This window comes from Mobula birostris, chromosome 10 (genome assembly GCF_030028105.1).
Source record: "Mobula birostris isolate sMobBir1 chromosome 10, sMobBir1.hap1, whole genome shotgun sequence".
Classification (NCBI taxonomy): Eukaryota; Metazoa; Chordata; class Chondrichthyes; order Myliobatiformes; family Myliobatidae; genus Mobula; species Mobula birostris.
Genome location: NC_092379.1, coordinates 135,819,889 through 135,842,508, shown reverse-complemented (window position 1 = coordinate 135,842,508; position 22,620 = coordinate 135,819,889).

Sequence of the window (22,620 nt, the reverse complement as noted above, 5' to 3'; positions counted from 1 at the left end):
TTCGAATAGATCAACAGAAAGTCGTTGATTAGACAATCAAGATTTGAATAGCTCAGACTCAGCAGAAAGCAGCTGATTGGGCAGTCGAGGTCAGGTGACCAAACATTTTGAAAAGCTCAAACAGATAAATAGAGGGATAGCTCAAGCGAAGCGGCCAGTGCGTGAGTGGGCCAGTGAAGGAGTGGAGCTTCGAGGCTTCGACGAGAAGAGGCGGAGGATGAGCTAGCTCGCAGTTAGTTTTTACAATGTCTCCTGAGACGGTGATGTGCCTCTCATGTGAGATGTGGCAGTCTTGGGGGAACTCCCCTCTTCCGTAGAGTCACATCTGCCAGAAGTGCATACGCCTGGGCGATCTGGAAGACCGTGTAAGGAATCTGGAGCAGCAGCTGGATGACCTTCGACTCATAAGAGAGAATGAGGCAGTCATAGATGAGAGCTGCAGGGAGGTAGTCACACCTAGGCTGTCGGAAGCAGGTCGTTGGGTGACAGTCAGAGGGGGGAAAGCGAAGGTGAGCAGACTGGTAGTGCAGAGCACCCCTGTAGCCATTCCCCTGAATAATAAGTTTACCGTCCTGAATACTGTTGGCGGGGATGACCGATCAGGTGTGAGCCATGGTGGCAGGGCCTCCGGCACTGAGTCTGACCCTGTGGTGCAGAAGGGTGGGATGGAGAAGAGGAGAGCTGTCGTCATTGGAGACTCTATAGTCAGGGGAGCAGACAGGAGATTTTGTGGACGTGAGAAGGACACCCGCATGGTTTGTTGCCTCCCGGGTACCAGGGTCCGGGATGTCTCTGACCGGGTGCACGACATCCTGGTACGAGAGGGAAAGCAACCAAAAGTCATGATACATGTTGGGACCAACGACATAGGCAGGAAGAGGGATGAGGTCCTGAAGTGTGAGTTTTGGGAACTCGGCAGAAGGCTGAAGAACAGGACCTCAAGGGTGGCGTTCTCAGGATTGCTGCCAGTGCTACGTGACAGTGATGGTAAGAATTGGAGGAGATGGTAGTTGAACGCGTGGCTGAGGAGTTGGTGCAGGGAGCAGGGTTTTAGATTTTTAGATCATTGGGATCTCTTCTGGGGAAGGTGGGACCTGTACAGATTGGATGGGTTGCACCTGAACTCGAGGGGGAGCAATATCCTTGCAGGTAGGTTTGCTAGCATGGTTCGGGAGGGTTTAAACTAATTTGCGAGGGGGAATGGGATTCAGAGCGATAGAGCAGTGAAAGAAGTGCATGGAGTAAAGCCGGATCTAACATACAGAGAGGCTTTGAGGAAAGAGAAGCAGAATAAGTGGTGTAAAGGCAGTAAGGTAGAAGTGCTGAAGTGTGTGTACCTCAATGCAAGAAGCATCAGGAACAAAGGTGATGAACTGAGAACTTGGATACATACATGGAATTATGATGTAGTAGCCATAACAGAGACTTGGCTGGCACCAGGGCAGGAATGGATACTCAATATTCCTGGATTTCAGTGCTTTAAAAGGGATAGAGAGGGTGGAAAAAGGGGAGGAGGGGTGGCATTACTGGTCAGGGATATTATTAGAGCTACAGAAAGGATGGGTAATGTAGCAGGATCCTCTTTTGAGTCAATATGGGTGGAAGTCAGGAACAGGAAGGGAGCAGTTACTCTACTGGGGGTATTCTATAGGCCCCCTGGTAGCTGCAGAGATACAGAGGAGCAGATTGGGAGACAGATTTTGGAAAGGTGCTAAAATAACAGGGTTGTTATCATGGGTGACTTTAACTTCCCTAATATTGATTGGCACCTGATTAGTTCCAAGGGTTTAGATGGGGCAGAGTTTGTTAAGTGTGTCCAGGACGGATTCTTGTCACAGTACGTGGACAGGCTGACCGGGGGAATGCCATACTAGATCTAGTACTAGGTAATGAACCGGGTCAGGTCACAGATCTCTCAGTGGGTGTGCATCTGGGGGACAGTGACCACCGCTCCCTGGCCTTTAGCATTATCATGGAAAAGGACAGAATCAGAGAGCACTGGAAAATTTTTAATTGGGGAAGGGCAAATTATGAGGCTATAAGGCTAGAACTTGTGGGTGTGAATTGGGATGATGTTTTTGCAGGGAAATGTACTATGGACATGTGGTCGATATTTAGAGATCCCTTGCGGGATGTTAGGGATAAACTTGTCCCAGTGAGGAAGATAAAGAATGGTAGGGTGAAGGAACCATGGGTGACAAGTGAGGTGGAAAATCTAGTCAGGTGAATCCAGGGAAGTTTGACTATGTGGATTCAGAATTGGATTGCCTGCAGAAGGCAGAGGGTGGTGGTGGAGGGAGTACATTCAGATTGGAGGATTGTGACTAGTGGTGTCCCACAAGGATCTGTTCTGGGACCTCTACTTTTCATTATTTTTATTAACGACCTGGATGTGTGGGTAGAAGGGTGGGCTGGCAAGTTTGCAGGCGACACAAAGGTTGGTGGTGTTGTAGGTAGTGTAGAGGATTGTCAAAGATTGCGGAGGGACATTGATAGGATGCAGAAGTGGGCTGAGAAGTGGCAGATGGAGTTCAACCCAGAGAAGTGTGAGGTGGTACACTTTGGAAGGACAAACTCCAAGGCAGAGTACAAAGTAAATGGCAGGATACTTAGTAATGTGGAGGAGCAGAGGGATCTTGGGGTATATGTCCACAGATCCCTGAAAGTTGCCTCACAGGGGGATAGGGTAGTTAAGAAAGCTTATGAGGTGTTAGCTTTCATAAGTCGAGGGATAGAGTTTAAGAGTCGCGATGTAATGATGCAGCTCTATAGAACTCTGGTTAGGCCACACTTGGAGTACTGTGTCCAGTTCTGGTCGCCTCACTATAGGAAGGATGTGGAAGCATTGGAAAGGGTACAGAGCAGATTTACCAGGATGCTGCCTGGTTTAGAGAGTATGGATTATGATCAGAGATTAAGGGAGCTAGGGCTTTACTCTTTGGAGAGAAGGAGGATGAGAGGAGACATGATAGAGGTGTACAAGATAATAAGAGGAATAGATAGAGTGGATAGCCAGCGCCTCTTCCCCAGGGCACTACTGCTCAATACAAGAGGACATGGCTTTAAGGTAAGGGGTGGGAAGTTCAAGGGGGATATTAGAGGAAGGTTTTTTACTCAGAGAGTGGTTGGTGCATGGAATGCACTGCCTGAGTCAGTGGTGGAGGCAGATACAATAGTGAAGTTTCAGAGACTACTAGACAGGTATATGGAGGAATTTAAGGTGGGGGCTTATATGGGAGGCAGGGTTTGAGGGTCAGCACAACATTGTGGGCCAAAGGGCCTGTACTGTGCTGTACTATTCTATGTTCTATGTTCACTTTTTGATTCGGACATAAAGTTCCATAAGGTGTGGGGACCTTTTCTTGAATATTTTCATAATTCTCAACTAGATTGACAGGTGTATTTTTTTTCTTCCCTTAATATTCAGATCCTGCATTTCCAGCTGTCTTTGATTAGGTAGAAGGCTGCTTTTTTCATTATTATTCATTTCTCTTTTTACTACAATATATAGTTCTGGGGTGACAAAAGTTGATCTCAAATGCCCTTTCAAATATTTATACTTATAATACAATGGTTGGCTTGGGGTTGGTTAGTGGGTGGGTTGGGTGCTTTCCTTTTTATTTTTTCATTTTTAATACGGGTGACTTGCTCATTTGTTAAGGTATGTATTATTGCTTTTTTGTCTGTATTGCAATGATCCTCTATTTATACTATTGATTTTTTCTTCTTTGCTGTAGTTTGTAGAAAATCATAAATAAAATATTAAAATAAGAACAGTAACTGTAAACAGGATCAATGAAAGAGCAAGAGCACAGAAGACAACACACTGTTGAAATGCAACTATAAATAAATAGCAATAAATAATAAGAGCATGAAATAACAAGATAAAGTGTCCTTAAACTGAGATCATTTTTTTGTGGAACATCTCAACAGATGAGTATAATTATTCTCCTTTGTTCAAGAGCCTGGTGGTTGAGGGGTCATAACTGTTCTTGAACGGAGTGCGAGTCCTGAAGCACCTGTACCTCCTGCCTGATGGCAGCAGCGAGAAAAGAGTTTGGCCTGGGTGGTGAGGATCTTTGATGATGGATGCTACTTTTCTACAGTAACATTTCATGTCAATGTGCTCTATGGTTGGGAAGGTTTTATTCGTGATGTACTGGGCAAAAGCCACAACCATTTGTGGGATTTTCCACTCAAGGACCTGGTGTTCCCATACCAGACCATAATGTAGCATGTCAGTACACTTTCCACCACACATCTATAGAAGTTTGTCAAGGTTTTTGATAAGATATTGAATCTCCACAGCCTTCTAAGGAAGCAGAGGCTCTGTCATGCTGTCTTCGCAATTACATTTGTATGATGGGTCCAGGACAGTGTCACAACCACGAATTCAGCAGTACAGCAGATTTGGCAATTGCGCTTGTAATTATTATTTCATTGTGATGGTATTTAACACCATTCTTTTCGTCGTAGTGCTTCTTGAGACTTGAGCAAAGTACAGCAACATTTCGCTGCTTTCTTGCATTCGGCCTTGCCTGAGAAATTGGAATGTCGCGTCAACTGACTTTGAAGACTAGTGGCATTCGTTTTATATTTAGTTATTTCTTTCAGCTGCAGTGTTGGCTTCATTTTCCATTTGAGAGTTTTAGTCAATGGCCCTGTTTGGCCTAGTGTTTATTGTTTTCTGTTCCGTCTAACTGCTCATATTAAAGTCTGTGAACTATCTACCCGCTTCAGTGTCTCTCGCTGTGCACTTGGGCCATATCTGAACGTAATGACAGAACGGTGCTCTGAGATAGTGACACGCAGGAATTTAAAGTTATTGACCCTCTCCACCTCTGATCCTCTGGTGAGGACTGGCTCATGGACCTCTGGTTTCCCTCTGCTGAAGTTTACAATCAGTTCCTTGGTCTTGCTGACATTGAGTGAGAGGTTGTTGTTATGACAATACACAGACAAATTTTCAATTTCCTTCCTGGATGTTGATTCATCACAGATTCATCACAGATTTTTGAATACTCCGTGAACACTACCTCATTACTCCTCTTTTGAACTATTTATTGATTTATTATGTAAAGTATATTTTTCATATCTTGCACTCTACTGGTGCCTAGAAACAATAAATTTCATGACACATTCCCACCTTAGAACCATAGAACCATAGAACATTACAGCACAGAAACAGGCCTTTTGGCCCTTCTTGGCTGTGCCGAACCATTTTCTGCCTAGTCCCACTGACCTACACCTGGACCATATCCCTCCATACACCTCTCACCCATGTACCTGTCCAAGTTTTTCGTAAATGTTAAAATTGAGCCCTCATTTACCACTTCATCTGGCAGCTCATTCCACACTCCCACCACTATCTGTGTGAAGAAGCCCCCCCCATGTTCCCTTCAAACTTTTCTCCCTTCACCCTTAACCCATGTTCTCTGGTTTTTTTCTCCCCTAGCCTCACTGGAAAAAGCCTGCTTGCATTCACTCTATCTCTACCCATTATAATTTAATGTACCTCTATCAAACCTCCCCTCATTCTTCTATGCTCCAGGGAATAAAGTCCTAACCTATTTCTCTGTAACTCAGTTTCTGAAGTCCCGGCAACATCCTTGTAAACCTTCTCTGCACTCTTTCAACCTTATTAATATCCTTCCTGTAATTTGGTGACCAAAACTGTACACAATACTCCAAATTTGGCCTCACCAGTGCCTTATACAACCTTACCATAATATTCCAACTCTTATACTCAATACTTTGATTTATAAAGGCCAATGTACCAAAAGCTCTCTTTACGACCCTATCTACCTGTGACGCTACTTTTAGGGAATTTTGTATCTGTATTCCCAGATCCCTCAGTTCTACTGTACTCCTCAGTGCCCTACCATTTACCTTGTATGTTCTACCTTGGTTTGTCCTTCCAAAGTGCAATACCTCACACTTTTCCGTATTGAACTCCATCTGCCATTTTTCAGCCCATTTTTCCAGCAGGTCCAAATCGCTCTGAGAGCTTTGAAAACCTTCCTCACTGTCCACGACACCTCCAATCTTTGTATCATCAGCAAATTTGCTGATCCAATTTACCACATTATCATCCAGATCATTGCTATAGATGACAAATAACAATGGACCCAGCACTGATCCCTGCGGAACACCACTAGTCACAGGCCTCCACTCAGAGAAGCAATCCTCCACTACCACCCTTGGGCTTCTTCCATTGAGCCAATGTTTAATCCAATTTACTACCTCTCCATGTATATCTGGCAACTAAATCTTCCTAACTAACCTCCCATGCGGGCCCTTGTCAAAGGCCTTACTGAAGTTCATGTAGAAAACATCCACTGCATTGCCTTCATCCACTTCCCTGGTAACCTCCTCAAAAAACTCTAATAGATTGGTTAAACATGACCTATCACTCACAAAGCCATGTTGACTCTCCCTAATAAGTCCCTGTCTATCCAAATACTTGTAGATCCTATCTCTCAGTACTCCTTCCAATAATTTACCTACTACAGACATCAAGCTTACTGGCCTATAATTTCCTGGATTACTTTTAGAGCCTTTTTTAAATAACAGAACAACATGAGCTATCCTCCAGTCCTCCTGCACCTCACTCGTAGATACCGACATTTTAAACATATCTGCCAGGGCCCCTGAAATTTCAACACTAGCCTCCTTCAAGGTCCGAGGGAATACCTTGTCAGGTCCTGGGAGTGTATCTACTCTGATTTGCCTCAAGATAGCAAGCACCTCCTCCTCCTCAATCTGTATAGGTTCTATAACCTCACTACTTGTTTGCCTTATTTCCATAGACTCCATACCAGTTTCCTTAGTAAATACAGATGCAAAAAAACCATTTAAGATCTCCCCCATTTCTTTTGGTTCCATACATAGCCGACCACTCTGATCTTCAAGAGAACCAATTTTATCCCTTACTATCCTTTTGCTCTTAATATACCTGTAGAAGCCCTTTGGATTATCCTTCACCTTGACTGTCAAAGCAACCTCATGTCTTCTTTTAGCCCTCCTGATTTTTTTCTTAAGTATTTTTTTGCACTTTTTATACTCCTCAAGCACCTTATTTGCTCCCTGTTTCCTATACATGTCATACATCTCTCTCTTCTTCTTTATCAGAGTTGCAATATCCCTTGAGAACCAAGGTTCCTTATTCTTATTCACTTTGCCTTTAATCCTGACAGGAACATACAAACTCTGCACTCTTAAAATTTCTCCTTTGAAGGCCTCCCACTTACCAATCACATCCTTGCTAGAGAACAACCTGTCCCAATCCACGTTTTTTAAATCCTTTCTCATTTCTTCAAATTTGGCCTTTTTCCAGTTTAGAACCTCAACCCGAGGACCAGATCTATCTTTATCTATGATCAAGTTGAAACTAATGGTGTTATGATCACTGGAACCAAAGTGTTCCCCTACACACACTTCCGTTACCTGTCCTAACTCGTTTCCTAATAGGAGATCTAATATGGCATCCTCTCTAGTTGGTACCTCTATATACTGATTTAGAAAACTTTCCTGAACACACTTTACAAACTCTAACCCGTCTAGACCTTTAACAGTATGGGAATCCCAATCAATATGTGGAAAATTAAAAAATCACCTACTATCACAACTTCATGTTTCCTGCACTTGTCTGCTATCTCTCTGCAGATTTGCTCCTCCAATTCTCACTGACTATTGGGTGGTCTATAATACAAGCCCATTAATGTGATCATACCTTTCCTGTTTCTCAGCTCCACCCATATGGCCTCAGTAGACAAACCCTCTAATCTGTCCTGCCTGAGCACTGCTGTAACATTTTCCCTGACTAGCAATGCCACCACCCCACCCTTCATTCCTCTGCCTCTATCACGTCTGAAACATCGGAACCCTAGAACACTAAACTGCCAGTCCTGCCCCTCCTGCAGCCAAGCTTCACTACTGGCTATAATGTCGTAATTCCATGTGTCAATCCATGCCCTCAGCTCGTCTGCTTTCCCCACAATACTCCTTGCATTGAAATAGACACACCTCAGAAGATTATTACCACCACACACAACCCTTCTATTTGTGACTTTGCATGAACTTTTAACATCATTTATTTTCACCCCCGCTCCACTATCTGTTCAGTAATTAGTACCTTCTTCAGTAATTAGTTGAACCACCTCTTGCAGCTATTACAGCTAGTAGTCTTTTTGGATAAGTCTCTATTAGCTTTGCACAATTAGCTAGAGCAAGATTTTCCCATTTTTCCCTGCAAAATTGCCCAAGTTGCAGGTGGTTGGGGAGTGGTGGTGGACAGCAATCTTGAGATCTTGTCAGAGATGTTTGATAGGGTTAAGGTCAGTACTTTGACTGGGGCACTCAAGGACATCAATTGTCTTCATTTAATGCCAGTCCATGGTAGCTCTGTCAGTGTGCTTTGGGTAGTTGTTCTGCTGAAAGACAAACTTCATTCCCTGTTTAAATTTTCAGGCAGAGGGTAGCAGGTTTTTATCCAGGATCTTTCTGTATTTAGCAGCACTCATCTTCCCATCAGTTCTGACCACATTTCCAATCCCTGCTGATGAAAAGTATCTCCAAAGCATGATGCTACCCCCTTCACACTTTACAGTTTTCTGGATGATGTGCCGTATTAGATTTATGCCACAAGTATCCTGTCGTGTCGAGGCCAAAAAGTTCCACTTTGGTCTCCTCTGACTACTAGACCTTTCCCACATCTTTACAGTATCTTCTAAGTTACACTTTGCAAAGATATACTTGTAGCAATGTGCTACACGCAGAGCTAGAAATAACGACACGCAGTCTGTAAGTCACTCTCGAGACTCGTTTATTCAAACTTCGTGGCACTGGCTTTTAAGCAGTTCCCTTCCAGCCTTCTCCGGGTGGAAATGACGTCAGAGGTGCATTACAAAAGACTCTCCCCGCGCGCGGGCTATTTGGTGAGCTGGTTCGCTTGTGTAGAAAGTGGGTCGCCACATACTTTTATTTTCTCCTGTCCTGATGTGCCACGCCATGTGCCTCTGCAACCAAAACACCATTCTCCATAACTTCCGCCATCTCCAAAGGGATCCTACCACCAAACATATCTTTACTTTCCCCCGCCCCATCTCTGCTTTCTGAAGGGATCACTCCCTCCATGATCCCCTTGTCCATTTGTCTCTCCCAACTAATGTCCCTCCTGGCACTTATCCCTGCAAGTGGCCAAATGCTACACCTGTCCATTCTCCTCCTCCTTTCCTCCTTCACCTCCACTCAGGACCCGAAACAGTCTTCCCAGCTGAGGCAACATTTCACATGCAAATTGGCTGGGGTTGTCTATTGTATTTAGTACTCTCGATGCAGCCTCCTCTGCGTTGATAAGACTCGTTGTAGTTCAGGGGACCACTTTGATGAGCACCTCTGCACCATCCACAAAAGGTGGAACTTCCCGTTGGCCCGACATTTTAATTCTGATTTTGATTCCTGTTCGGACGTGTCAGTCCACGGCCTCCTCTTGTGCCATGATGAGGCTACCCTCAGGGTAGAGGAGAAACACCTTATATTCTGTCTTGGTTGCCTCCAAGCTGATGGCATGATTATTAATTTCTTCTTCTTCTCCTCCTCCCCTCCCCTCTTGTTCTGTTTCCCACTCTGGCATCTTACTTGTGCTCTACCTGTCTATCCAATCCCCCCAGTGTCCCTTCCTCCTTCCCTTTCTTCTATGGTCCACTCTTCTCTTCTATCAGATTCCTTCCTCTCCAGCCCCTTACCTTTCCCACCCTAATGTGTCCCCTTCCCCCCCCACCTTTTATTCTGGCATCTCCCCCCTTCCTTTTCAGTCCTGAAGAAGAGTCTCAGCTTGATATGTTGACTGTTCATTTGTTTCCATGGATGCTGCTTGACCTGCTGAGTTTCTCCAGCATTTTGTGTGTGTTGCCTGGGTTGTAATACACACTTATGTGACCAAAGGGTTGGAGGGCTGATTACTTTTTCAAGGCTCTGTATGTCAGTGAAAATAAACCCAATTCTCTTACTGAAATAATACATGTTTGTCCAACCTCTCCATATAGCTGTACTCTAGACAGCCTCCTGGTAATCATCCTCTAAAGCATTTCCTAAGCTTTCATATCCTTCCTGTAATTGGGGGGATCAGAATTCAATATGCTTTACTCCAAGTCCAAGTTTTAAATCCCTTATTTTTATTCTCAGCACCCCAACAATTGAAAGTAAGCATGCCACACACTTTCTTTATCACCTTATCTACTTATGTGGCCTCTCACAGAATCAGAATCAGAATTAGGTTTAATTAGGGAGGAGGTACAGGAGCCTCAGTGATTCAGGAACAACTTTTTCCTCTCTGCCATCCGATTCCTAAATGGACATTGAACCCATGAACACTTCCTCACTACTGTTTTTTTCTTATTTTGCACTACTTTTTAAATGTAACTATATATATATATATTTGCTGTAATTAACAGTTTTTATTATTATATATTGCAATGTGCTGCTGTCACATAACAACAATTTTTGTGACATATGCTGGTGATATCAACCCTGCCTCTGATATCACTGGCGTATCTCGTGAATTTGTTGTTTTGCAGCAGCAGTAAATTGCAATTCATAATACTTGGATTTTCAGAAGACCTTTGACAAGGTGCCACACATGAGGCTGCTTAGCAAGCTACGAGTCCATGGTATTGCAGCAAAGATCCTAGCATGGATAAGGTAGTGGCTAATTGGCAGGAGACAAAGAATGTGAATAAAGGGGGCCTTTTCTGGCTGACTGCTGGTGACTAGTGATGTTGCACAGGAGTCTGTGTTGGGACCGAATCTTTTTTACATTATATGTTAATGATTTCTATGATTGTATTGATGGCTTTGTTGCAAAGTTTGCAGACTATATAAAGAAAGGTGGAGGGGCAGGTAGTAGGGGAAGTAGAATGGCTACAAAAGGACTTAGAAAGGACAGGAGAATGGGCAAAGAAATGGCAGATGGAATATAGTGCCTGGAAGTCTATGATCATGCATTTTGGTAGAAGAAATGAAAGGGTTGACTATTTGCTAAATGGAGAGAAAATAAAAAAAACTGAGGTGCAAAAGGACTTGGGAGTCCTTATACAGGATACAGGCAGTTTTGATCCTCTATCTTAGAAAGGATGTGCTGAAACTGGAGGGGGTTCAAAGGGGATTCATGAAGATGATTCCAGAATTGAATGGCTTGTCATGTGAAGAGCGTTTGATGGCTCTTGGCTTGTATTCACAAGAATTCAGAAGAATGAGGGGTGACCTCATTGAAACGTATCAAATGATAAAAGGCCTAGATAGAGTGGATGTGGAGAGGATGTTTCCGGTGGTGGGTGTGTCTAAGATTAGAGGACACAGCCTCAGAATAGAGGGACATCCTTTTAGAACAGAGATGAGGAGGAATTTCTTTAGCCAGAGAGTGGTGAATCTGTGGAATTCTTTCCACAGGCAACTGTGGATTCCAAGTTTCTATGTACATTTAAGGCAGAGGTTGATAAATTCTTGATTGGTCTGGGCATGAAGGGATACAGGGAGAAGGCAGGAGATGGTGGCTGAGGGGAAAATTAGATCAGCCATAATGAAATTGCGGAGCAGACTCGATGGGCCAAATGGCCCAATTCTGTTCCTATATCTTATGGTTTTATAATAATAAAAAAAATAAATTACAATAAGAAATATATATAAAAAGAAGTAAGTCATACAAAAAAAGAGGAAAAAAAATATATAGTGAGATAATGTACATGGGATCATTGTCCATACAGAAATCAAATGGCAGAGGGGAAGAAGCTGTTCCTGAAATGTTGAGAGTGTGCCCTCAGGCTTCTGTATCTTTGTGATGATAGCAATGAGAAGAGGGCTTCATGAAGGGTTCCCTTAATAATGGATGCCTTTTGAGGTTTTTGAGGCATCGCCTTTTGAAGGTATCCTTGAGGAGGCTAATGATAGGATGGAACTGGTTGAGTTAAAACTTTGTGCAAATTTTTCTGATCCTGTGAAGTGAACCTTCCACGTCAGACAGTGATGCAACCAGTTAGCATGCTCTCCATGGTGCATCTGTCAAAATTTGCGAGAGTCTTTGGTGACGTATCAAGTCTCTCAGAGGGCGATGGATTTAGACCACATGATCTTTCTGTACATCAGTGCTATTAAGGGTCTTGCCATTAACAGCATACTTTTTCCTCCCATTAGTGGTAGATGTTACATCATCATAAAAAGGAAACTTTTCAAAACTTGATTCTAAAATGCTTGGAATTTTTTGAGTTCAGGACAGACAGAACAAAAAATGTAAATCTTTCTCTACTGTGGTAAAAGTTAAATGGTTAAATTTAATTATTTTTAAAATATGTTCGCAGAATGACTTAATATTATTCTGTTGAAACCAATTACTTTTACTTTATTGCTGAATTCAACTCCACTTTTGCTTTTAATTAAAATATCAGGCATGTAATAACATGGCATAATTTGAAAATTATGCTGAGTAACACAATAAATGGTAGAGGAACTCAGCAGGTCTGGTGGCAGCGATGGAGGAGAATAAACAATTGATGTTTCAGTCTGAGACTCTTCATCAGTACTGGAAAAGAAAGGGGAAGAAGCCAGAATAAAAAGGTGGGAGGAGGGGAACGAATACAAGCTGGCAGGTAATTGATGAAGCCAGGTGAGGGGAAGGTGGATAGGTGGGGGAGGGGGGGGATGAAGTAAGAAGCTGGGAGCTGATAGGTGGAAGAGGTTGAAGGAGAAGGAATCTGACAGGAGGAGGTTGTGGACCATGGGAGAAAGGGAAGGAAGAAGTGCTCCAGAGAAAGATGATGGGCAGGTGAGGAGAAGAAAAGAAAAGAGCTAAGAAGGCAGCTTGAATGTGGAATGGAAAAAGATAAAAGGGGAAGGGGGAGAAATTGAAGTTCATTCCGTCAGGTTGGGGGCTACCCAAAACAAATATGAGGTTTTATGTGGTGTTTACATTTGAGGCACTGATGCATAAAAGTACAGATACTCGTAAATCCTCAATGCCTCTTGTAGCTTTGATAATGTGATAAAAAATGTTACCTAAGAAAATGTTCACTCAGTGTTCTGATTAAATTGAGTTGAAATTTAAGTGTTCTGAACGTGGGATGATCTGTGGCACCCAAAGCGATTGCTACCTTGATTTATTTTTACGGCAGGACCACTGGATTCCCAAGTGGAGATGAAGTCCTTAAAAGCTTTGATGGATTCTGATAGATTCTGGATGGATTATTGAGAATGGAGTGATAGAATTTGGAAAAGCATTCAGTCTTAGGGCTGAGAGGAGCAGAATTTCTTCACTCACGGTTTGTGAGTCTTTGGGATGGTACTCGAGAATGTGTTGGTGAACTTACTTGGTGAATTGCAGACCAAGTGATTCCACTGTGCAGTTAGGATGGATGTTCCAGGATTTAGACTCAGACTCCATGGGGTCAAATGTTCATGGGTGTTGGGTTAACAACAGCAGTCAATGATGAGCTGTAATTGAACTGAAGGTTAGATTTCACTTGTGAAGTGTCACAGACCCTGGGTTAGTGATAATTGACCATAAAACCATGAATCATATGAGCAGAATTTGGCTATTTGGCCCATCAAGTCTATTTTACCATTCAGTCAAGGCTGTTTTATTATTCCTCTCAACCCCAATCTCTCCCTCACCTTTGTCATCTTTACTAATTAAGAACCTATCAACCCCCATTTTAAATATACCCAATGACTTGGCCTCCACAGTCATCTGTTGCAATGAATTCCACAGAAGCACCACCCTCTGGTTAAAGAAATTACTCCTCACCTCTGTTCCGAAGGGACATCCTTCTACTCTGAGGGTGTGTCCCCTGATTCTGAACTTACCCACTTTTGGAAGCATCCTCTGTATGTCCACTTTATCTGGCTATCAATATTTGATAGATATCAATGTGATCCCCCCTCATTCATTTAAACTGCAATGAGGTCCAGCCCATAGCCACCAAACACTCCACTTGGACGATGTTTGCTACATTTAGCAAAAGTGCTGGTCCCACCATCACTGGCCACAACTGTAAAACAATTTCCAACATCCACATAACTTGTTGCCTGTTATACATCTGTGATGGACACTTAATTTTCTCCAGCTTCCCTCCTTCCTTATTCTGCCTCCTGAATCTCCGTGGTCTCACTTATCCAGAAACTTCTCACTATTCAGCTGTCCAGTTGAACTGAGCAATCTCACTGGGGTCTGGAAATGGAAGGGCCTTGCCAGTTCAAAAGATAGGAAATTCCGTGCTTCCAAAGATTCATGTCTCCCAGTGATCAGGTTCTTAGCAACAGAGTAATCAGGGAATGATTTCACTGATCTCAACACAGTTGGAAACAAAAAAAAAACGGAGAGAAAATCTGATCACGAAATTGTACCTTCTAGCCTGAGGTGGGATGGTGGCATAGTGGTTAATGTAACACCTTACAGCACCCAGCTGTAAGATTGGAGTTCAATTCCCACCACTGCATATAAGGAGTTTGTATATTCTCCCCGTGACATGTAGGTTTCCTCCGGGTGCTTGGGTTTCCTCACACATTCCAAAGATGTACGGTCATCATCGTAGCTTGTCACACCAGACAGCCAGCCACTCTGGTGTTGTTTGGTTGACGTTGAGCAGGTCAGTGTCAGCTCAATCAGGTGAGAGTGGGCAGTTGCGCAGAACGTGTTCAATGTTCTGCACCCTTACGCCACACTCACGGGATTCACTGGTCTTTAAACCCCACTTCACCATATTGTCTCCTGTCCTACAAACCCCCGCTCTCACTCTGTTGAGAGTGCACCACTTCCGTCTGTCAAACAGTGCCCCGTCTGGGAACATTTCTGTGGGGTCTGGCACTGTATTGTTTGGTGGGGTTCTGGCTTCTGTATGTTGCCAGAGGTCAATCCTGTATGTTTGGGGGGATGTTCCGTGCGGTAGTTCCTGCACTGTAGCAAAGCTTTTCCTCGATCTTAGGCAATTAGAAACTGGCACATGATGATGTAGTGGGTGCCGTGGGTCTGAGTTCTGTTGACCTTTTTCAATTTTTGTTGTATTGTGTCTTCGGATCTCTGGGGGAGCAATGCCTGCAAGTCTGTAAATGATGTTAGTGGGTGTGGGATGCAGTGTTCCCGTGATTAATCAGCAGGTTTCATTAAGTAATGGGTCTATTTTCTTCCCATGAGCTGATCTGCCCACACAGGTGCACAGTATTCTGCAGGTGCATAGCAGAGTGCTAGGGCAGTTGATCTAGGTGTGTGAGCATTAGCTCCCCATTTCGTGCCTGCTAATTTTTTCAAGAAAGAATTGTGAGAGCCAACTTTCCCTTGGAGTGTTTGGATGTGGGTGGCAAATGAGAGCATCCTATCCAGTGTCACGCCCAGGTAAATTAGAGTCGGATGGTGCTCGAGCTCCTTCCCACACCAAAAGATCTTGAGTTTCCGAGCTGCTTCTCGATTCCTCAGGTGGAATGCACACACTTGAGCTTTTGATGGATTTAGGTTCAGAGACCATTTTTCATAATACTGCTTCATTGCTTTGAGGACTGCTATAAGTCGTACTTCCACTTCTTGGAAGTAGTTAGCTTGTGTTGCTATGCATAGGTCGTCTCCATAGATAAACCTGCGTGTGTTAGGAAAGGTTGGTTGGTCGTTTGTGTACACATTAAATAATAGAGGTGCCAGGACTGAAACCTGTGGTAGTCTGTACAGTTAGTGTTAGTGAGTTGTGGGCATGCTACGTTGGCACTGGATGTGTGACGAAATTTACAGGCTGGCCCCAGCACAATCGTCACTCATTTGATTTGATATAAGCAACACACTTCACTATATGTCTTGAGGCGCCTGTAGCAAATAAAGCTAATCTTATCTTGAAAAATATTTTAATCGTAGGTATGTTTCAAGAACATATAGGCTGCATGTCTCCATATAACTAAAAATTGTGATTTAGCTTCTGGTTACTTGCTCTTGCATATAATCTAGAGAAACTTGGTTGTGCACAGTCAGGCCATTCAGCTTTTGTTTGTATTATATTCCTGTCTAATCATTCCAATCATAAGTACACAAAGGTAGTAGGAAGGAAAAAAAAGAATGCAGAATATAGTTGGAAACAAAAACAAAGACCAAATGTGATCCTGAAATTCAACCAACCTCAGGTCTCCAATCATGGGACTCATTTACCTCTGAACTCTGACCCCAGGACTGGCTGACCTGGCTCTCATTCTTGGGGTGCTGCAGACCTCAGAAGTTAGACCACCATCCTTGAGAATCCCAACTTCGAAGTGCTCCTGACTGTGACCTCCGCTTCCTTCCCTTAACTCTTTGTTTATATCCCCTGAACTCTCACTCCCTTTATCCCTATTGCTCTTGCTAATGTGGCCCCATGCTGTCCTCAAAAACTAATCTTACAAACCTATAAACTAAGTCTGAGCCATACACCCAAGGCCAAAGTAGACTCTTAAAAAGCAAGGTGAATGGTCAATTGAATTTGGAGTTGTAGTTCTAACCAATAATGCATGGTCTTTTTGCACAGTAGACCAGAGGGTCCAAATGACTAACTTAGTTTTATATATAAATGAATTTTTAAAAAAAATGCTCAGTAATGTGAGCAAAGTCATATAGCTTTGATTGAACTCTGATCTGAACAGACGTAAGTTAAAACTAATTTTGCAATCAACTAATACAGAAACTATCAATATGTACTGTACTGCATAAGCCATGACAGCTGACCTAAACCAATTTAGATTGGTAATAGATTACAGTGATGAAAATGGCAGAGCCAAGTGTCAGCTACTCAGATCAGCCAAGGGCTTAGGAGTTGCAAATATATATTCCACCAGCTGCAAGGTGATTTTCATTTTCAATTTATTTTCAATTAAAAAACTTTCTTCAAGTAAAAGGCTTCATCTCAAATGTAGTGTGTTCAATATTTTCCACAAAATGGAAAGGTTATTCATCAAAGAGAAGGGCAGTTTTCAAAGAAAATGCCGACCAATATCTTTATAAAGTTTAAACTGGGATGATATCCTTTAAATAGAAAATAATGCAAAATTGAATTAAAATCCAGAACTGAAAAAGGCCAAACCCCAAATCTGTCGGGAAAGTCAGAGTGAGAGATTGAAACATTACTCTCTCTGTATGGGCTATCTCAGGTGCTCCCTGATTTCTGCAGATGTACGTACCATGGAGAGCATTCTGACTGGCTGCATCTCTGCCTGGTATGGTGGCTGCAAAGCTCAGGGTTGGAGGGTTGTATATTCAGCTCTCTTCGTCAGGGGTGCTATCGAGGACATCTTCAAAAGGCAATCCCTCAAGAAGGTGGCAAACATTATTAAGGACACCGCTCATCTAGAACATGACCTCTTCTCATTAAAACCATCTGGGGGTGGTACTGGAGTTTGTAGACACACACCCAACATTTTAAGAACAACTTCTTCCCTTCTGCCATCAGATTTATGAACCCATCAACAAACAATACCTCATTATTTTTAGTTCTCCTTTTGCACTAATTTAGTTAATTAATATATATGTATCTTTCTTCTTATAATTTATAATTTTTTTATGTATTATAAAATACTGCTGCCTCCAAACCACAAATTCCACATGCTAGTACTAATAAAACTGATTCTGATATCCTCTGTGAATTGTGACCATCAGCTGTGTTACTGTAAATGACATATGAGTGTAATTACATGGTGTATTGTGAGCAGTTTATTTTTTATTTTAGTTTATTTCAGTGATACAGTGAAGCCACACCGCCCCAGCAAACCCTGACAATCCCAATTAACCCTAATCTAATTACGGGATAATTTACCCTGAACAATGAACCTACCTGGTATGTCTTAGAACTGTGAGAGGTAACCTGAGCTACCGGGAAAACTCCCACATTCCACCGGGAGGACGTACAGAGGCTCCTTATAAGATGGCGCCTGAATTGAACTCTGAACTTCAGAAAGCTCTGAGCTATAATAGCATCAAGCTAACCACTACGCTACCATAGTGCCACCTCATCTCTTATCTAAGAAAGGATATGCTGGCATTGGAGAAGGTCCAGAGGAGTTTCATGAGAATGACTCCAGAAATGAAAGGGTTAAAGTATGAAGAGTGTTTTATAGCTCTGGGTCTGTAGTCTCTGTAGTTTAGAAGGGGAGGGGGGATCTCTTTGAAACCTATTGAATATTAAAGGGTCAATAGAGTGGTCATGGAGAGGATGTTTCCTCTAGTGTGGGAAGTCTAGGATTATAGGTCACAGCCTTCAGATTACAAGGACATCTCTTTATAACAAAGATGAGGAGAAATTGCTTTAGCTAGAGTCTGATGAATATGTGGAATTCATTGCTACGAACAGCCATGGAAGCCAATTCATTGGGTATATTCAAAGAGAGGGGTGATAGGTTCTTGATTAGTGAGGGTGTCAAAGGTTACGAGGAGAAAGCAGGAGAATGGAGTAGAGAACAATAATAAATCAGCCAGGATTGAATGGTAGTGCAGGCCTGATGGGACAAATGGTCTAATTCTGCTCCTATGTCTTATCGTCTTATGGTCTTATGATATGTTTCTCCACCCAAGATTCTAATTCTACAATATTCCATTATTTGCTGAGCCAAGATTATCACTTACAATTGCATGAGTGTCATCCCTCAAGGATCAAAAATCAGCAACAAACTTTATTCGCCATGTACATTTATATGTATTGTATTAGGAATTTGCTGTCATGTGTTGATCAGAGTGTGACATGCAACAAAAAACAACATTCAAACATTATAAGGAACAAAGAATTATGTAAAAACATATTCAGAGGTTAATGTATGAACATGGAATAAAGCGGGTATAAATAAATTAATGCAATTATATTTTTACAATGTAATCAGCATTATAAAAATTGTTTTAAAGTGTTAACAGTGCAGTGACTGAGGTAACAGATAGAACAAGGTGGGGGTGGATAATTAGAATGGTTTATCACATTAACTGCCTGGGGGAGGAAACTTCAAAGATGACTTGAAGATCTTGAAGTCCTGCAGCGATGGTAGACTGCAGACAATGACCTTTCTGCTGTCCTGAGAGTTTTCCATAGTTTTTGTATATTGTGAGATGATACTGCAACAAACCAGATAGTAATGGTTGATGTGACAATGCTCGCTATGATGACAGTGTAGAATTACACCAGTATGTTCTGGCAAAGATTGAATTTTACCAACTTCCACAAGCCTTTCGGCTAACAAAGGAGATATGGTTCTCCCACCTAAGGTCCTGTGAAATGATGATGTCCAGGAACCTGAATGTTAAAACAGCGCTAACTATAAAGTTCAATGATGAGTGCGTGCCAAGGATTTGTTTTTGCACTCATTAATAGTGCTAAACCCACCTTTTTTTCCTTTGCTACTGTTGTTTCTCAATATTTAGATCCCAGTTTTGGTTACTGGAAAAACACATTTCTGTAATGAGTTAGATGATATCCACTGCTAAGTACTTGGTATTTCATTTACAATTTTGTAGATGGAACAACAACATCGATAATTGCTTACTTACTTAATTTAGCCCGTCACTCCTACTGGGCCATAGGCCGCTGATAGCAGCTCACCAGAGTCCTCTGTACTGGGCCAGACTTTCAAATTATCCCCAGGAGTATCCCATCTTCAAACATCCCCTCCCAGGGGTGAGGTCTTTGGAGCTATTGTTGGCATTTCTGTAGCACTGCATTTTTATGGGATGAGATTGCGGGCTGCATGTCTAATCCCCTCCCAGGGGTGAGGTCTTTGGAACTTCTGTTGGTGTTTCGGTCAGTCTGGAGTTTTATGGGATTTTTACACGCTTGTGTCTTTCTTTTTATGGGAAGACATTGATAGTCCCATGCCTAACCCTTCTGACAACTCACGGCTGTCTAAACTATAACATTTCCCACCCTGCCTCCTGTAAAAATAACATTCCTTTTTCTCAGCTCCTTTGTCTCCACTGTAATTTCTCCTCAGATGAAGCTTTTCTTTCCACAACTTCACTTCTTCAAAGAATGTGTTTTCCCTTCCTCCACCATTGCTGTTGCTCTCACATGCACATGCCAGACATCTCTGCTCACCCCATCTTCCCACCACCTCAATAGGGATAGAGATCCTCTTGTTCTTACCTACCATCCATGAGCTTTTACATCCAACACATCATTCTTCAAAACTTCTGCCATCTTCAACAGGATCCTACCACTAAACACATCTTACCTCTTCCCCATTCTAATCTTTCCACAGGAATCACTCCCTCCATGATTCCTTTGTCCAAAAATTCATCCTTCCCCATTAATCTCCCTCCCAACACTTTTCCCTGCAAGTGACAGAAGTGCTACACCTGCCCATTCACTTTTCTCACCTCCATTCAGGGCTCCAAGCAGTCCTTTCAGGTGAGGCAAAATTTCACCTGTGAATCTGTTGGGGTCTTCTACTCTATCTGGTTCTCCTGATGTGGTGAGACCTGATGTAGATTGGGGGACCACTTTGTTGAGCACTTCCACATCTGCAAAAAGTGGATTTTCCCAGTGGCCAACCATTTTAATTCCATTCTCCATTGCTGTTCTGACATATCAGTCCTTGGCCTCCTCTTCTGTCATGATGAGACCACTCTCAGGTTGGAGGAGCAAGAATTCATATTAGGTCTAGGTAGCCTCCAGCCTGATGACCTGAACATCAATTTCTCGACGTTATGGTACTTTTCCCTCTCCTACTTCCCTCTTTTTCAGTTCCTCACTCTGGCCTGTTACCTCTTCTCCTCACCTGCTATCACCTCTCCCTGGTGCCCCTTCTCCTTCTCTTTCTCCTATGGTCCAGTCTCCTCTCCTATCAGTCCTTTACTTTTTCCACCCTATCACCTTTCTGCTTCTTACTAGATCCCTCCCCTTACCCACCCAGTTAGCTTCACCTATCACCTTCCAGCTTGTCCTCCTTCCCTTAACCCCACCTTCATATTCTGGCGTCTCGCCTCTTCCTTCCCAGTCCTGATGAAGCATCTTGGCCCAAAACATTGACTGTTTATTCATCTCTATAGATGCTACCTAACTTAATGAGTTCCTCCAGCATTTTGTGTGTGTTCCTGTGGATTTCCAGCAGCTGCAGAATCTCCTGTGTTCACAGCTTAGAATCACTATTTTTTACTTCAGAGGATTTGTAATGGCATTCAGCAAGATGAGACATCAGAGGTCCGAGTCAGTGAGTCCTGGGCCGAAGTGTGGTGGTCAGAGGCAAGAAAGTGGCCTGTACTGGGATTGGAGGCCCAAAGTTGAAAGGTCAAGAGGTCGAGGAGTCCTGATCTAGTGGGGGATAAGGTGTAGGAACAGGTACTTTTTGCTGTTGTGTCTGTCTTTTTGTATGTTGGCTGCTTGTTGTCCTGCTGAATACTTTGGGCATGCTCTGTTGGTGCTGGAAACATGACATTTGCGGACTGCCTTCAGTACATTCTCAGAGTCTGTTGGTTGTTAATGTAAATGATGCGCTTCACTGTATGTTTTGATATACATACTAATAAATAAACACAAACAAACAAACAAACTAATTAATTAATTAAATAATAGAGAGTGATAGAGCACTCTAGGGTGCGTAAGACTTTTGCACAGTATTGTAGTACTTTTATGTATTGCACTGTACTGTTGCCGTGAAAAAATAACATATTTCATTACATTTGTGAGTGATGTTAAACATGATTCTGATTTGACACAATGAATCAATGACACCATAGACATAGAAAATAGGTGCAGGAGTAGGCCATTTGGCCCTTCGAGCCTGCACCGCCATTTATTATGATCATGGCTGATCATCCAACTCAGAACACCGCCCCAGCCTTCCCTCCATACCCCCTGATCCCCGAAGCCACAAGGGCCATATCTAACTCCCTCTTAAATATAGCCAATGAACTGGCCTCAACTGTTTCCTGTGGCAGAGAATTCCACAGATTCACCACTCCCTGTGTGAAGAAGTTTTTCCTAATCTCGGTCCTAAAAGGCTTCCCCTTTATCCTCAAACTGTGACCCCTTGTTCTGGACTTCCCCAACATCGGGAATAATCTTCCTGCATCTAGCCTGTCCAATCCCTTTAGGATCTTATACGTTTCAATCAGATCCCCCCTCAATCTTCTAAATTCCAACGAGTACAAGCCCAGTTCATCCAGTCTTTCTTCATATGAAAGTCCTGCCATCCCAGGAATCAATCTGGTGAACCTTCTTTGTACTCCCTCTATGGCAAGGATGTCTTTCCTCAGATTAGGGGACCAAAACTGCACACAATACTCCAGGTGTGGTCTCACCAAGGCCTTGTACAACTGCAGTAGTACCTCCCTGCTCCTGTACTCGAATCCTCTCGCTATAAATGCCAGCATACCATTCGCCTTTTTCACCGCCTGCTGTACCTGCCCACTTTCAATGACTGGTGTACAATGACACCCAGGTCTCGTTGCACCTCCCCTTTTCCTAATCGGCCACCATTCAGATAATAATCTGTTTTCCTATTTTTGCCACCAAAGTGGATAACTTCACATTTATCCACATTAAATTGCATCTGCCATGAATTTGCCCACTCACCCAACCTATCCAAGTCACCCTGCATCCTCTTAGCATCCTCCTCACAGCTAACACTGCCACCCAGCTTCGTGTCATC